The sequence below is a fragment of the Chanodichthys erythropterus genome, chromosome 4, assembly GCF_024489055.1.
Source record: "Chanodichthys erythropterus isolate Z2021 chromosome 4, ASM2448905v1, whole genome shotgun sequence".
NCBI lineage: Eukaryota > Metazoa > Chordata > Actinopteri > Cypriniformes > Xenocyprididae > Chanodichthys > Chanodichthys erythropterus.
Window position 1 is genome coordinate 13,369,542 of NC_090224.1, and position 17,009 is coordinate 13,386,550.

The window sequence follows — 17,009 nt, forward strand, 5'->3', positions numbered from 1 at the left end:
GGGGGCCGTGACGTCTGCTGGTGTTGGTCCATTGTGGTTTATCAAGTGCAAAGTCAATCCAGCCAGGAGATTTTGGAGCACTTTATGCTTCCCTCTGCTGACAAGCTTTATGGAGATGCTGATTTCCTTTTCCAGCAGGACTTTAGCACCTGCCCACAGTACAAAAACCACTTCCAAGTGGTTTGCTGACCATGATATTACTGTTTTATTGGACAGCCAACATGCCTGACCCCTGAATCTATGGGATATTTTCAAGAGAAAGATGAGAAACAGTCGATCCAACAATATACAGATGATCTGAAGGCTCAATAGTGCCTCAGCAGTGCCACAGGCTGATCACTTCCATGCCACACTTCACTGATGCTGTAATATGTTCTGCCGACCAAGTATTGAGTGTACAAATGAACATACTTTAAAGAACTTGAACTTTTCTGTTTTGCAAATCCATTTTTTGATTGATCTTAGGAAATATTCTAATATTTTGAGATACTGGATTTTGGACTTTCATGAGCTGTACACTCTAATCATCAACTTTTGAAATGTTTTACTTTACATGTAGGGAATCTAGAATATATGAAAGTGTAATTTTTAAAAATAATTTACAATAAAAAATGAACTTTTTCACGATATTATAATTATATGACCAGCACCTGTATGTATGTATATGTATATATATATATATATATATATATATATATATATATATATATATATATATATATATATACACAGCTATGGAAAAAATTAAGAGACCACTTAACATTGATTTCTGAACTTGGAGTGGTCTCTTATTTTTTTCCATAGCTGTATATATATATATATATATAGTACGGTGAAAAAGTCTTAGTATTTTCACAACCTTCACAATCTTTTGCTGTTGTGTGTCAGTAGGAAATGTACATTTTCAAATATAAATTTTTCCTGTAATTGTAATAATCCATTGAGATTTTTGTATGCACAAGGAGTCTGACAACAGCTGGTATGATCTGATCTCACCATCATCGAGTCTGTCTGTGATTACATGAAGAAACAGAAAGAACTGAGACAGACTAAATCCAGAAGAACTGCAGCAACATCTCCAAGACACTGGAAGAAACCTTGCTGCAGTTCCTCTGGTGAGGTTTGCAGTGTGACACGTGAATCCAGGTATCATCCTCGGCAACCTTGATGGCAGTGTTGATTGTCAGGATTATTTCATATGGCCCCAACCACCTCGGACAGTGCCACGCCTTCCTCTGGAAGTCTCTGACCCAGATCCACTGTCCTGGACTCCTGCCTCGTAGGAATTTTGCGGTTCGTCACCTGGAACTGGCAAAGCAGCTTTCACCTGCGAGTAGATAGACTTGATAGCTTTAGTTAAAGACATCATACTTTCTCAATTGTTCATCAATCACCGCAAATCCCTCCTGGGAGGAGGCTCGATTTTCACTTGCATAGGCCAACCTGTAAGAATTTCATGTGGGCTGAGTATGTGTTACAGTTATGCCTTGTTTATCTTAGTTTCATGGACTTCTAGTTTTGTTTTCATGTCACATGTCTTCCTTCGTTCTGTTTTCCCGCCACCCTTTAGTTGTCATAGTAATTCATTTAATCATCACAGGTGTTCCTCCTTAGTTTCCTCATTAACCTTGTATTTAAGTTCCTGCCTTTTCACCCTTTAGTTGTCCGGTATTGTTTGTGTTAATGCTTGTGTTAAAGCACACTGTTATGTTTTTGGATTACCTTTAAGCCTTGTAAATAAACCTTGTTGGATTTCTATATTTGTCTTCATCTTCTTGGGAGCGCATGTAACAGAATACCGAACCCAGAATGAAAAGAGCAAAGGACTTTGCCTCTATTAATGTTGCCCCGATGAAGGGCAACAAATTATTTTTGGAAGCAGGAACTGTTTTTGTGTTCCAGAGCGGCAGAGATGTGGAGCTTTACGTGGAGGAGTTCCTCAACATCTGCCATCATGCCACCTGGGACGATGTCTGTTTAATGGAGGGATTTCGGTGTGGTCTGGACGAAGATCTCCGCTTCGTCATGCCCCGCGGTGATCCCTGCTGGACCCTAGTGAGCTACATCAACTTTGCGCTGTGGATGAGCGGATCCGAGTTCACAGTGGGCGAAGCGGAGGATTCCAGCAGCCTCGTCCAGCCACACTCCACAGACATCTCGCAAGCCGACCCAGAGCACAGCCCACCAGCACCCATCACCGTGGAGACAACAATGCCTAAGATGGGGGGATTTTGGTGGAGATCGACACTGGAGAAGATTGGCTATTAGACTGGAACACAGAGGTACTGCTTCCCACCCTGTCCCACCCTCCTCTCTCACCTCTACCATTGAGCACTGACATTTCCCCAGCACTGCCTCAGCTGTCTTCCTGCAGTCCGTCGTCTTCCCCAGTGATTATTGACAGTAACGTGACAGTAACGTCTCCATGCCTGCACTCTACAGCATCGGCAGATCTAGTGGATCCTGTGGCTCAGCCTCTGGCCTCTGATTCCCTCGTAACACCTCGGACTGTCGACCGGTTGGCTTCACCTTGCTTCCTACCACCCTTGACTCCATCAGAGACCTTCCACCATGAAACTACACCAGGATCCCCTGTCCTGTCGGCTCGCCCTTGGTCAGTCGTCACCCTTGCGCCATGGACTTACAAGCCTTCCACTGCGCTTCGGCTCTCCACCCCTACGGCTGCAGTGGGATCCTCCTTCCCCCCGGACTCGCCTAGGTCCGTGGTCGCACTGGCTCCGGAACTCTGATGTCGCCTCGGGTGTTCGTCACCGCGGCTTTGCCAAGGTCTCCAGTTCCAGCGGCGCCACTCGGTCCCATCAGATATAACAATTCTGCCACAACTGTAAATCCTGGGGCCTCCCAGGAAGTTCCCATTACAATATTCATTGCCAATTTTGAGGTGTGGTCTGCCCTGTGCAAAATTTAGATACAATTGTTTTGGCAGGAAAGGTTTTTTTTTTTTTTTTTTTTTTTTTGCATCTTTACATACCCCATCTTTGCATTTTGCACACCGATCCGACCAACGTTTTCTCTCCTGGTTGCCATATTTTGAATTTCGATCAACATTGGTGAGAACTGAACATCATTTTATTATTAAGTGAGTCGTTTGTGACTGCATCAGCAGAGCGTGTATTGCATGTGGAATAAACAGAGTTAAAGGGTGGAATGCCACCATATCCGAGCACGCTAAAACAACTTCAGTAGTGGCAGCTACCAAACGAAGGCACTGTGGCATTCCACATACAACAGTGTCTAATCGTTTGAGGTAATATGCAATCGGTCGATGGCGATCACCATGGGGTTGTTTAAACCATGGACATGGACCCCAATTTTTTGGAAACAAAGAGCTCCTTTTTTTTTTGAATAGTTAGTCATGGTGCATTTGAGAGAGCCAATTTCAAATTTTTTATTTATTTTTTTTTTAAATGTCGTTCCTCTGTTCATATACAGATTTGTCAGTTAGAACTTTCTGCTCATGAGCTGCTGTTAGTAAAGGATTTGAAATTTCTGCTTTATCTTGGATCCATGGCCTACAATATCCCATAACTCCCAGAAATTACATCATTTGTCATTTTGTGACGTGTTCTGGAATTTTCTGAACTGTTTCAATTCGTTCAAATCTTAGCACGCAACCTTTGCTAAAATGAGGTGACCAAGGTACCTAACTTCCTGCTGTACTAACTGTAGTTTTGACACTTTGTGTCCATTCTCTGCTAAAACTCCAGTAATGCACGATCTCACAGGTGTCTTTGTTGGGAGAACACACCATCAAATCATCTATATTCTGAATTAGGGTACTTCCCCTTGGGGGAAAGAATCTTTCCAGATTTCTAGAAAGTTCCCCAGAAAACACACTTGGTGATTCTTTTGGGATCAAATTTGGGTTTGTTGCTACACAGCCTGCGAACCTCGATTGCCTGCATTACGAATATGCTTTTACCCCTTTTTGGTTGATGTAGTGTTTCCTACTACTATCCCAAGTCCAGTTCCCAGTTTTTAACTGGGTAGTCAGCCAAAACTATCATGTTTGCCCTCAAACCTTCTTTCTTTCCCACAGAGATGTGGGCTGGACTGGTGTCTGACAGAAAAAGAGCAGATTGAGCAAGTGTTAGTATAACAGAGAATGCAGAGTATCGCTGGGATACCAATAAAAAAGCAAGATAATTTTTTTCCTTGGTGGTACATTAAAGCATTCCTCCTCATATACATTGTTCCTATCTTGGCCTATAATCCATGAGGTACAATTTAGATGAGGTGGTTTTTGCTAAATCTGTCAACATTTGTTGATCAGCAGAGTATGGAAGCATTAAAGCCCAATTATAATACCAGTTTGATGTAATTTGCATAAAAGCACCCCTGGAATTGAACACTTCCATATCATTGTTTGAAATGAAAATGATCAATTCCAATTTGGACAATAAATCTCTAGCCAATTAATTTACATGGCATGTTGCAGAAACCAGGGAAGAATGGGTCACCTGTTCCAGCATGTTTGTTACCCTCAAAGTCAACTTATCAACCAATGGTATGGCAGATAACCATATATCCCCATATTTGAGTTTTGCCAGAATAAGCTAAATTTGGACGTTTTAGAGCGGTCTCTGCAGTGATCATTGAAAATGTGGCACCTATGTCCCCCAAAAAAGGTAATAAATGTCCTTCAACTTGAATTGTCATTATAGGATTTGGTCTTGGATTGTCAGTTATTTGCATTAGTTGTTTTAGTTGAGTGTCTCCCACCTTATCCTCTTCATGGTCTCTCACATTTGATGATGTAAACCAAGGGGAGGGAGGGGATGGTTTATGTTTGAAATGTTGTTTCCTCTCTCTTTGATTTCCACTGATATGATGGACCTTGGTGGTTTCTTGGAGATGGCATATTCTGGTGGTCTTCTTGACTCCCTTCAGCTGCTTTGTGATTGCACCCCAGTTAAGATGTGTGGGGTATGCCAACCTCATTCTGGGAGTCATCCTGCTCCAAGCAGTCTGCTACCTCTGCACCTGCACTAGCATTCATTCTTACAGTGCTTGGGTTAAAAGCATCTTCACCAGTTCCACATACCTCAGTCCATTCCAAAGCCAGCTTGTTGTTGAAGATAGCTACCCAGTCTCGACCTGTGGGTCTGTATGTGGCATCGATGTTCTCCTCTGCTCTGATAAAATCCACCACTCGCTCCACCCCCTTTTCTAGGTCCAAAAGTGCAGCATTTGAGAGTTCCTCTAAGTTCCAAGAGTTCTAAGTTCCTTCTCCAGGAAAACTGAAGCACCGGCAGGTTGAGGTCTTCTCGACTCCCCAGTGTTTCTCAAGATTTCTGACTTTTTTTTTTTGGAAGTGATGAAGCAAAAGTTTCTATAAATATTCTCTTGCAATATGATTTTTTTTTTTTACCTCCTCCTGTAGCAATGCCAGTGGCTCATCAGTCTCTGTGTCACTGTCATCAGGTTTAATCTTTTCCTTTATCATTGATTGGGGCAGAAGGGACCTTTGCTTCCTCCGTTGCAGCTGCCTGGACACTTTGATCAGTCAAGAGTCTGTAGGGAGGGGGACAATGGCTTGCGCATGCCATATCCATATCTTCCTCTTCTGGATTCTGCTTTGAGTTAAGGGCTGCAGGTTTTGTGGCATTTTCTTTGCTGTTTCTGTTGCTCTGCCTCTCTCTCCCACTTGTTGAACAGCATCCAGTCTACCCGCTTCTGCTTCTTTGAAGGCAACTGCTTTCTGGTTTCTTCTAGAATTTAAACACTCAAAGTACCGCATGAGTCAAAATACCATTTTGTCAAATTTGTTCATTAATCAAATTCATTTTTTTTTTTTTTAAGGGTCCCCTAAATTCAGGGACCACACCAATTCAAATCTGGCAATTCCACAATCTATTTAAGCAATTCTTCTTTGCAGAGAGGAAAAATTACGGTGGCCGAGAGAGCTCAACGCGCTGCAAATAAAGAAAACATCTTCATTAGTTTGACAACACACGTGCTGCAAACTCCACAACACTTACAAATAGACAAACGACGCTGCAAACCGATGATGTTTTCTTCATTTGCAGCGCGTTGAGCTCTCTCGGCCACCGTAAAAAATAGAGAAAGAATGTACTTTTTTTTTTTTATTTTTTTTTTTGTGAAAGCAAGCAAATTCTGTTTTTTCAAAATGTAGAAAAACAGTAGCAATACTGATATTACTACTTTTTAGAGCATGAAAACAAGCAAGTTATGCTTTGCAAAATGCAGAAAAGACCGTAACAATAATGATATGAAAAGCATGCAAGTTCTTATTTGCAAGATGCAAAAAAACATTAGTGATAGCGATATTATTTTTTTCAGTGCCTCAGTGTATTTCTACGATTCTCCTGATTCCTGTTTGAGTAAGAATATAGTTTCTATGCTAAAGTGTCATATTACAAAAACATTTAGTCAAATTGTCTTTTCTTTTTATCTTGGTCACCCAGCTTTAGACATTCAATGCAGTATCATACTCGGTGATGCATCAATATATAAAACAATATCAAACTATATATATTTTTTTAATAATATTTTCTTAGAATATGGGATATTTCTTAATCTTAAAGTTTCATTAATATAATTCTATACCTGAGACCTCAGTTCTGATATTTCAGAATTGTTATTATTATTATAATTATTATTATTTTATTATAATTATTATTTAAAGGTGATAGAGAGGATTTTTTCGTCAACTGAGAAACCAAAGACTGTTAGTGAGTTTTTGAAATGAGCGCATGCGTAAGAACAACCCCCCTCCTTCACAGCTCACTTCAAATGAACGCCTCCCAAAACTCGTGCACGAGTATTGGAACACGAGTGTTTACCACCAGCATTCGCTGTGTCGTGTTAGTGGATTCATTATGTCGGACTCACTGCAGGTAACTCATAATCTGCAGTTGTTACTCCTGTCTCCTGACAAAAACACTGCATGCAGCGCCTGTGGAATGTGGAAAGTTACTGGAGCGCGCAGCCGCGCTCGTCTCTCACAAGGAACGTCACGGCAGTGATTGACAAGCCAGAGGGCCAATCGTTTACGCGATGATCGCGTAAATGATTGGCTAATGTTTTTAAGGCCCTACCTCGTGCACAGATGATATATATTAATATTATTCCTTTCAGTGCACCTAATAAATAGTCTTTTTATCAGTTAGTAAAGAGAGTTTCAAGTAATATTGCAAAAATGTATAAAACAAAACGTACTCTTTAGCACCTTTAATTCAAACAAAGAGCAAGTTGTAGTCTCTCTTACCTTACAAGTTCTTCGAGGCCGTGAAAGGATTTGTCCCCCTCCAACAGGTTTTGGTCAATTTGAAATATGAGGAAAATGTCTCCTCTTGTGATTTTAAATCAGTGATAAAAGAGGAAGAAAAAAGCTTCCCTTTCCGCCAGTGAAGGGAGAAGATCCTCAGGCCTCCTGGCTAGGCTCGTCAAAACTGTCGTGGAAATTCTCAATACAAATCTGACTTCAGCACTGACAATTTAAACAACTCCTAGTTGTTAATATAATGCTACAGTATCTCTAAGTAATTCCCTGAATTCCTGAATACTTACAATACAATACAATACAATACTTCCCTGAAGTATGGTGATGGCGTCCCATCAAGAAGCTACTATCACTATCTCAATCACTCTTGGCTGTTACTTTTGTTGTCTTTTGAGCGTAGGATCTTCTATTTAGCTGCGCAGCATATACCTGACACGACTTCCAAGTTGTTTTTTGTAGAAATTAAGTTTTATTTATGGCCGGGAGGTCACTCATCACAACAACAGAGTGAGTCTCAATGAATAAAAAGATATATGTACATTTAAGTCTTACAATTGAGTAAAAATCAACGTCTTCTTCACTGTGATTTGTTCTGGTGATTGGTTTGTAATGATCTAAGCTAATCATATGACCGGTCTTTGACCTGAGCATCCTTAGTCTGCATTTTCTGTTGACATAAAATATTTCTATCACAGTCCGATACCTTTCGTGGTCTGAGCCGACTCGCAGATATGATCCGCTCTGCTCTCGTGTCTCTGGGCCAGAGCAGACTGTGGTCACGCTGCGGCGGTTCATGTGACACCAAAGTCCCTTTAAGACCAGTCATTTCACTGGGCGGCCATCTTTGAAACACCTCTCGGGCATACAAGTGCAGCTCCTATCTCTTTGAATGGGGAAACATCAAATTCTCCAAAGCTGTTTGCCAAGCTTTCGATTAAATTTCATACTTGTAATCAACAATGAAATTTGACAACAACTGTCTCATATTTCTTTTTCTAAACGCTCGAATCATGACAAAAAACTGTATTTTTTTTAGGCTGGTTCAAGCTAATGCACATGCGCAGTCCTAAAAGCGTGTCTCTTGTGCCATATTTCGGAGGTGCGCATCTGACTGTTTCTATAGGAACCGGAGCTTCTAACGGCCACTGCAGTGACGCGATGACTTTACCAATTGACGATTGGCTCTTCTATTTAGAAGGCGGGACTTATTCCGCCATATTGCGCGTTGCACTTTCTGCGATTCAAAACAATTTGAGTGACTCGTTTTGTGTTATTCTATAGTCTTTGGTGACACTAATGCTAAAATTACTTCATTCGCATCAATGGAAAGCATATAGTACACTATCATGTGGCATTCACCATGTAGAAACTAGTAAATGTGTGAACAAATGATTTCAGCCTCAGCTTCAATGTCTGTTGATAGTGCAGGAGGGGGCGGGACTTCAGATTCTAGAGAGCATTTGATTGGACAGAAGATTTGATGAGAAGCTGAAGTGCGATGTGATGTCATGAAAATCCATTGTAAGTTTTGAATGCTTAGATCTCCTAAATGCGAATTTTGTCAACACTAAGGCTAACATATTCATACTAAAAGGTAAAAAAACTTTTGATTTCAAGGGGACTTTAAAGATTAGGAGGCCACATGAATTGAAAAAGAACATGCAGGGATAAATCATGATAAATTCCGCAGTATTTCATAAAAACAATTGTCAGTTTTGATTTGGTGGTGACTTATAACTCCATTTGCGACTCGCTGCAATTTACCAAGAAGACAAAATAAAAACAAGACACCCAATAAGTTTTAGCGTAATCAAAATAGTATATAGTTTTTATACATCGGGAAAGTAAACAAGAGAAAACAACACAACAGTCCGGTTTAGTTCAAGGCAAATTCAACGAAAACCTGGGGCATATTCATTCAAGACCATACCCTGACGGGCCTCCGCGAGCGGCCGCGCGCTCTCTACCCAACAGTGATGGGTCCCGTCATTGTACGTTCATGCACTACGCAAGCCAGCGATTCCTCAACCACACACAAACCTGCACAGCCAATCAGATCTCCAAGGCATGCGTCGCCCGGCAACAACCTCAAACTATGCCATAGAGATCAGTGCAGTCGCGTACCTTCTGCGTGACGTGAGCGATCCTCCTGTTTGTTTGTGTAGCTCGAGGATGAAAATGGCGGTGGGGAGAGATCAACGCGAGAATTAAACACACAAATGACCATTTGACTTGGATGACAGCAGCACTGCAGCTCTGTGAGGGAATAAAGAAGTACCTATCGTCAATCAAGTGCATTTACGACAACAAACACCCAGAATTCAACTGGGAAAAAACTGCGTCCTGGATTTAAAATAGCTCCTGAAATTAGCCCGCTAACCTCGTTAGCTTAGCTAGCCTTCAACTGGAAGGTTTAACGGACACCACAGCACCACATTAACGGAATTATTCTGTCAGAATAAGATGAACTCCGCTTTCTCGAATTGCCTCTCAAATGCAAGCTCGGTTGTAAGCGCTGGGCTTGTAGAATTATTAGCATTTGACTGAATGCATAACTAATCGCTCCATCTGGCAGTATTAGCCAGCAAACATCATCCTCCAGCCTTCTCAAAGTTCAACGAGCATCTGTAAGAGGAGAACGGACCGAACAGGTAACTGGAATGCATTCATTTTGTGTATTTGTTGATGTTGTTGAGCGAAGAGATCATGTGGCAGGTCTGAACCAGCTAGAGGTTACTTGCTCTGAACGACCATATTCATAAACACATTGTTTGGATATATGGTTTAGTTTACCAGACAGGTGGAAAAGATGTGGCGTATACACGGACTGCTTTTCTGAGTGGTCAGAAATGCATAACCATCATTTGTGCATTTCATACATTGAAATATAGATCTGCATAGTGCGGTCAAAGGATTTGAATTGGATGCGTTTAGTTGTGTTGCTCATTTTTCTCAGTGCATTTGGTTGAAGAGCAAGCGAATGTCATGTCAAGGGATTCAGCATGGGTATTAACTGACACCTCAGGTTTGACAGTGTCAGAATTGTGTCTGCAGGTTTGAAACTGAACTGCTTTGATTTAGTTGAGACTGCAGTTATTTCAGTAATTTAATGAGTTTAATAAGAGGAATACGATTTTCTAACGATATTCAGCTTATTAATAGTAATAAATGTTGTTGTTACTTCTCAATAATATTAATAACAATAATTAAAGTAACTCTTATTATTATTATTATTATTATTATTATTATTATTATTATTATTATTGACAATAATATATTTTTATTGTTGTTTTTATTATTTTACCAAACAATTGTACAATATTATTTTTTTATCTTGTCATATGTCATTCTACATGCTTTAGGGCTTTTTTTCTGTTTTAAGTGCAATGTTTTTGTGTGGTGTATGGAGATACTGCAGTTAAATCTTTTAATAATTTGAGTAATATAAGATTTTCTAACAACATTCAGTTTTTGTTATTGTTGTTACTACTACTACTACTACTACTATTATTATTAATAATTATAATAATAATGATAATTGTTATTGTCCATAATAATGATAATTGTAACACTTTACAATACGGTTCATTAGTTAACATGAACTATTAATGAACTGCACTTCTACAGCATTTATTAATCTTTGTTAATGTTAATTTCAACATTTGCTAATACATTATTAAAATCTTGTTAACATTAATTAATTAATGCAATGTGAACTAACATGAACAAACAATGAAGAACTGCATTTTCATTAACTAACATTAACAAACATGTTAGTTAATACATTAACTAATGTTTAACTTTAATTTTAATTTAATGAACATTTATTGTAAAGTGTTACCTGATATTATTGAAAATGAAATAATAATAAAAATAATAATCTAAATTTGTTGCTATTATTTTACCAACCAATTATACAATGTAATATTATTATTGATGTTATTATTGTCTGATCAAGTGCATAAAATCTGCTTTTATGCTGCCATATATCATTCTACCGTTGTTGTTTTTTTGTTTTTTTTTGTTTGTTTTTGCAAGTGCATTGATTTAGATGCTATATAGGGAGAGACTTCAGTTAGATAGGTCTTTCCAATATTTGATTTTAATGAGAGTAATAAGATTTTATAACAAAATGTAACGTTATAATTAATAATAATAATATATTGAATATTTTTATTATTATTACTGAGAATAAAATGATAATAATTATAATAATTTGTTGTCATCATTTGTACCATCCTTGATTGATCCGTTGCATCAAATATGCTTTTATTCTGCCATAAATGATTTTCCTTGATCTAGTGCTTCTTTTTTTGCCCCTGGAAAATGCTGTAATACTTTTCGAAGGCCCCAAAATATGCAAAGCTTGTGGCCAGAATTCACATCTCACTGTCACCCCTCTACATTCCAGCACATATTCATATAAGCATGTCCCTTACATGAACCTGCCAGTCGAGTGATAGAAGATGTGAACTTCCTTGTTTTCAGATTGCTTTCTGTTTATGCTTTAGTTTGACTAAACAGGAGTTTGCAGCTGCCTTATAACTTTACTTCAAGCCAGTCGTCTCACAGTCTACATTGAAGGATCTCAAAGGAAATGAATTGAAATAAACTAAAAAAATCTTTGATTTTAAGGAGCCATGTAAATATTTCTGAACAGTTGAATGCATTGCCCTGGTTTTCCGTTTTTCTTTGTGTAATTCACTTAGGGTTGATTGGTGAAATCCAGTTTATTTTGAAATAGATGTTTCATTTTCTAAATCTCAAGGCAGGTAATTGATGTAATTGATGTAACTAATACAATGCAACTGTTGATGACAAGTTGTTGTATTGTCTAATAAAGCTCCCTAATGTTTTTTATTTACATTTTCTCAATTCAATGAGTAAATAATCACTAACAAATCCAGATTACATCGTGACCAAAAGACGACGATATCGTGCGCCGGGCTCTTGCAGTTTTCCTTCCCTGCGTGTCGGTGCGAGCGTTTCACTGCCGCAGCGTGGAGAGGGGCGCTCAGCTGTGCCTCCCCAGACGTCAGAGAGCTGACCTACATCTCTCTCTCGGAAAAAAAAAGCTTGTGCAGCAGCCTGTGAGAATGTGTGGGGGTAGGGAGAGCGCGCCAGAGCGAACTAGCAAATGAACGAGTGAGGGACAGGAAAGCAAGCCTGCTCAAGCCAGCCATCAGACGCCCACACTGTGAAACGAGAACGGCGAGAGGAGATGGGGACCCAGTGCTCAGTGTCCCACGTCTTGTTATCGTGCTCGGGCTTAACAACAACTCGGGGTTGTTTTACAAAGCGGGCGGTAATCGCACGAGACGGACAAACTCTGCTTTCCCTTCGCATGGAAGTTTGGTCTAGGGGCAACAGTTTCTGCGAGTGCAGCATCTGCTAACTGCTTCCCTTGCCTCAGGAGTTGTATTTACAGATAGCAGAGGTGGGAGGGACAGTCTCGCTCCTAAAGTTCAGAAGTACAGGATGTTGTAACAAGTTCAGTGTGAGTGAAACATCAGTTTCTCCACGGAGAACATGTGCCACACTCTCTGCTGTTATTAACCTTGTCATTTTTGACACCCCTTTCCACTCACTCACTTTGAAATTTCTCAGCTGTTTCTTTTTTCCTTTTTTTTTTAAAAAATAAAACATTTGTGCACATCTCTTTTTTTAATATTTTTGTCCAAAGGTGGCATTGAAATTAATTTTCTCCAAATTAATTTTAATCTCAATTTTATTTTAATTAAGTTTGACAAGATAATATACTGTATTCTAATTTTGGGTTCATATTGTTTTAATTGTCACCAAACAAAATAAAAATCATTACATTATAATTACCTTTGTAATAAAAAATCTTTTTGATATATTAATTATGAACAGACTTTTTTGTTTGCTCTTGAATTAAATCTTTCATCTTTAGAATCGAATGTTTATAGGGTCATAGGGTTGTAGTGATTCATAATGAAACAACACTATGCTCAACTAGTCTAGGGCCCTATGAAATCTGTTTTATGTTTTTACAAATTCTGTTTTAATTTTTCTGGACTCCATTTTAATGGTTAAATTAAAATGTAGCAATCAAAAGGCATGTCTAATTTATTGACATCATGAAGCTTATACAATTTAATAACAATTTATTAGAAGTTTAACAAAAATTGCATGTTTAGGGCCCTATGAAATATGTTTTAGTTATGTTTTTTCTCAAATTCCATTTTATTTTTACCAAATTCTGTGTTTTCTCTTTTAAGGTTTCTAGATTTCATTTTAATGGTTTAATTAAATTTTAATAATCAAAAAAACATGTCTAATTAATTGAATTCATAAAGACAGTTTATTAATTTAAAAATAACATTTCTAAGAAAAGTTCTTATTTCAGAATTTCTGGCTAACAAATGAAGGCATAAAACATTAAATAAATTTATCTTTTAATCATGAAATTAAACTAACTTTTATTTTTAAAAAACAGTATTATTATTAGTATTGAGATGTAGCTAAATTCTACTGTACAACAGTAATATATTCCTGTCACAATTTCAAGTTAAACAAAACTTTTATTTTAACGGGTTGCAGTGAAGACCTTTGAGTTTCTGTGTGCCTTTATGACGATAGTTTTTCTCAAATGAAATGGTAAAATGCTCATGAAGTGACTCTCAGAGCGGATCTGTAGATGAAGTTCATGCATTCATGTGCTCATATAGTGAGCCAGCAGAGGCTGAAAACACCACGAGCGTCACACATGCTTTAGTGTGTGTGTGGTAGGCATGTGACGGTATCAAATTTTCATGTTGCGATTAATTGATGAAGCTTTTATCACAGTATACGGTATTATCACGATATTAAAATAAGTTGCAAAACCATTTTTGTCATAGTTTAACAGGTTTAAGAACTCTTTTTGTAATAAAACAAAACAACTCTGAAATTTTCTAGCAGATTAAAATGCAAAAGAATTAGGCTATAAAGAACAACAGATAACACTTTACTCTATTTAATGCATTAACTAAGATTGAGCAATAGCTACATTTGTGACAGAAAGTGTTATTTTTTGTTAATGTTAGTTTAGAAACACAACTGATCATTGTTAGTTTTATCTCAGGTCCATTAAACAAGTTATTTTGATTTTTGTAATGTTATTAAATAGTAACTAAGAAATAAACATTAATAATAATTAATACTTTAAGTATTTTTATTGTCAGTTTAGTGATAATGAATTAACATGTTAACTAATGAAGCTGTATGTTTTCAAAGTTTTACTTAACAATAACAAATAATCATTAGGACATGTTGTAGTCCAGATTAAAATATAAAAATGTTTAGGTTTGAAAATAAATATCCTTTTAAGTCATTTTTAAGTATTCAGTATTTGATGCTGTGATGAACAACACTGAGATTACAAAAAAATTAATGGCTGTTTGAAGCATTTTAAAAAACTTCACTAGCGCAGTTACTTTGTTTGCACGGTTTCCGTGGTAACCACTGCACGCTGCTGTTCCATCAGCGACGATTACAATATCGTGCATATTCATTATCGCGATTACTGCATTACCGAATATCGGCACAAGTCTAGTGTGTGGGAAATGAAACACGATTTGATTTAAGTGTACTGACCTGCTTTTTATTTATTCATCAAAAATTTGACAAATTCTGTTTTTATGACTGGATTCCATGATTCCGTCTGTGTTTTCCACATCGCGGAAATCATAGGGCCCTACTAGTCCAATTAGTCCAAAGATAAGTTTCACTAATGCATATTGCAGACAAAGTCTTGTTTTCCAGTACAAACATCTACATTCTTAAATCAAGATATACTTTAACTTTATTTCAAACTTAAAGATCCATATAAAAAACTTACAGACACATATAAAAACAACAGACAATAATTAAAAACATACAAAATTTTTGTTCCAGTGTTTCCAAAAACAAGAATATACCTTAATGTAGTATCATTTAAGACCATTATAATTACATTTTTTTTTTCATATGATTCCTTAATGCAGCATGTAAGATGGGGTCATTATTTGATACAAACATTTGGATCCACCATGGGAGCTTAAGCAGAATTCTTAGTGCATCATTAAATGCCACTTGGAGCCTTTTCATTCTAGCTTTACTGTACTTGCACCACAAGTGTGCTGTATACAGTGGAGTACAGTACAGAGCATATTTACTTACAAAACTGATGCAGCACATCATCATCATCATTTAAATCACTCCTAATAATGACCCAAGTATTTGACTTCATTCACCACATTTAATACTTGATCTCCCATAAAGAATGAAAGAAAATTTTTGCTTAAGGATTTCCTTAGTTCTCACCAGATTTATTTACTTGGGAAGCAAAATAACTGGATATTAAATCTTAAAATGTATAAAAATTAAGCAAGTTCTTGCTTGAAACAAGTAAAAATATCTGCCATTGGGGTAAGAAAAATAATCTTGTCATCTTGTTTTAAGCATTAACTCACTTAATTTTGGTACATTTTTCAGAAAACAAGAATTTAATCTCTTAAGTAATTTTGCTTCTCAAGTAAATATATCTTGATTTACAAATATTTAGAAATTTGTATGGGAAAACAAGACAAAAATACTAAGTAAGGAAATAATTTTTTTGCATTGTAACTCAACAGTCCTGACAGGGTTTTATTGTCCCATTCTTGAATCAACACTCCTAATCAAATAATATGGATGCAGTAGCGCTACATGATTGTTAATGTAGTCAGGTTATGCTTGTTAGGGTTGAATGTGTAAATGAATGACTAGTATTAATTGTCTGAATTGGTTGAATATTTATTGAAATGGCAAATAGAGGAACTGACTACTGTGGGAATTTGACAACATTGAGCAGCTGTTTTAGGACTCTGAAAAGTGGTTGAAAGTCAACACCTTCTTCTAAATATTTAGCATTTCACCCTTTCCATCATTTTATTTGTAAAATACTTAACTGTAAAGCATAAGCATAAATAGACCAAATTTTTTTCATTAATATGCGACCTTTTTTTCAGTAAATATACAACTTCCTTGTAACAATTCCTGTAATATAGATGTACATACATTTGTCTAATAAAGATAACATTGAAACTTAGTCAGAATTAAAAATTTTGTGGTAAACGTGCATAGAGAATAGCTTTATCTCCAACAGGCATTGGTCTATCTTCCATGAATGTCCCACTTTACCAGTATTCACAGTCTGTGACTGTATTAAGCAAATGAATGAATAAGATAATGATTTCATCATCAGGTTTATTTTTTTCAGTTTGTAAATTCAGAGGTTCTTGTTCATATAACAATGAGGAGAAATGAGGAAGTAGATTATTTTCAGATTCTTTATAATCGCAAATAAGTTAGGGAATGATGTTGTTTTGCACATAGTCCAGATCAATGTCTCTTTTCTTCTATCAACAGAGCTTACACATGGAAACATTTAGTGAAATCTGCTTATATGCCCTAATTCATTATGTTTCTCCTGAGGTTATTGTCATTATGAAGTGTTTTTTTAATTTGAATGTTTTCTGAAAGTGGTTTCAGTCTATACACAGATGTTAAGATGTTTGGTAGATCCATCATTGTTTGGAGATGTTAGTAATTACTAGACAAACTGTGGACACATTTAGTTGAGTCAATGAACATCTGACTTTTTTTTTTTTTTTTTTTCTTAAACCATGGTAAGCAGCATCCTGCTTTTTCAGTTTAGTCCTGAAATTTTCCTTCTCGTATGTCTCTGTGTTCCAGTCAAATTTAGTTGTATTAAATT

The 17,009-nt window shown here is 37.1% G+C and overlaps 1 protein-coding gene across 3 annotated transcripts in view; it reads left to right on the top strand.

Annotated features, from left to right (window-relative positions):
* Nucleotides 1–9,439: 9,439 nt before the first annotated feature.
* ncoa1 (nuclear receptor coactivator 1) overlaps nt 9,440–17,009 on the top strand; it is a 61,984-nt gene continuing 54,414 nt past the window's right edge. For all 3 annotated transcript variants that reach the window (XM_067384164.1, XM_067384167.1, XM_067384163.1), the window contains exon 1: nt 9,440–9,918. The gene's annotated coding sequence lies outside the window, so the exon portion shown is untranslated. The remainder of the gene's footprint in view (nt 9,919–17,009) is intronic.